Here is a 1,672-nt window from a genome sequence, read left to right as displayed (position 1 = left end):
TATATATATATATATATATATATATATATATATATATGCGTGAACATTTAATGTGGTTTTAGAGTCAAGTTTTGACTGCTATATCTAGCATGGTGGTATCTCTTAGATACCCTCAATTATAATTTTAATAATAATAATTACGTATGAGGTTTCTATTCCCATGCTGGTCACCTGATATGATCGGTATTTCAAATAATGACCTTATCCTTATTTATATAAATTTATATATCCAAACAACTTTGCTATGTCCACACAGTCTGCATCTCAAAGTCTGGAACTACCATCTGGTCCAGCGTATCTATCGACTGGAAGCTGTCCAGAGATGTACAACCAGAATACCTTCTGTCTGTCACTTACCGTATCTTGAATACATTTCTTCTTTGGGCATTAACACACCAAGTTTCAATACCTAGCAGGTCACAAGATTATCCACCATATTTCCAACACCTTTGATCACCTTTTTGAGTTCAATACCTTTATCGTCCACAGGTATGTTTATAAAATAATAAAAAACAGCACCCATAAATTTCAGAAACATTTTTATTTTTTCAAACTCAGAACTGTCGCAGCATAAAATAAACTATCCATGTCAGTTGTTAGCGCTGGGGATACCATATCCTTCGAAACTCACCAATCCTTCTTTTGATGTACCTAAGCACTCTTTTCCTCTTTATAACTGTTTATTTTACTTTTCTTTCTTTTTGTGTTTTATTCTGTGTACTGTGCATATAGCTTTCATTGCCATCTATATTTGGCCCATGGCCACTTTCTGTCCCTACTTTTAGCCTTTTTTGTTGAGTTGTAGTTCACCTGAGCACTGCAATAAGTTTATGATTCTAGTCCCTGCTAGGATGAATATTTCTCTCTCTGATATTTGAGCTTTTAACACAAAAAGTCCATAAGCAATGTAATCTCAGGACAAATACTGCAGTTAATGGCCTATCAACAGAGTATATACATTAGGTATGATATATAGATGGCTATTTTAATTAAATACTGCTTCAATTGTGTATACCGGATTATTAACCAGTCGAGCAACGATTTGCAACATCGGCAAATGTCTTTAATCTCCTTTACCTACATCCAGCTCCACTTGTCCATTTTGGCAGGGTTTCTATGGTTGGGTGTCCTTCCTAACACCAACCGTATCCCTGCCCCGTAAAATTCTCTTGACTTCTTCACTACAGTTTTCACTTCCTCGTCACTGGAATAATGTTTGCCTCTCAAACCCTCTTTCACGGGGCTGAAGAGATGATAGTCCAGTGACAAGGAAGTGAAAACTGTAGTGAAGACGTGGCTCAAAGAACAATCAACAGAATTTTACAGAGCAGGGATACATGCTCTCATTCGAAGGTGGAACATTGCAATTGAGAGAAACGGTGACTATGTTGAGAAGTAGGGATGTGATCCACAGAGGACCAGCTTCATTTTGATGTATGATACATGTTCCTGTGTTGGTAATTATACCGGTCCTAAACAAAATGGCATTACTTTTTGACTCACCCTCGTATTACATGAATAACAGAGACTAAATGGAGAAAAAAGAAAGAGAAAAGACAGATTAAAAGATTAAAAAAATGTACCAACAACAAAAAGATTTTTTTTCCCCCTTTTTATTTGTTTTGTAGTTTTACAGACCTGAACTCAGAATAAGATGTGGCTATGTTGAGTT

Source organism: Octopus bimaculoides, chromosome 22, assembly GCF_001194135.2.
Source record: "Octopus bimaculoides isolate UCB-OBI-ISO-001 chromosome 22, ASM119413v2, whole genome shotgun sequence".
NCBI classification, from domain to species: domain Eukaryota; kingdom Metazoa; phylum Mollusca; class Cephalopoda; order Octopoda; family Octopodidae; genus Octopus; species Octopus bimaculoides.
This window is presented reverse-complemented; position numbering follows the sequence as displayed.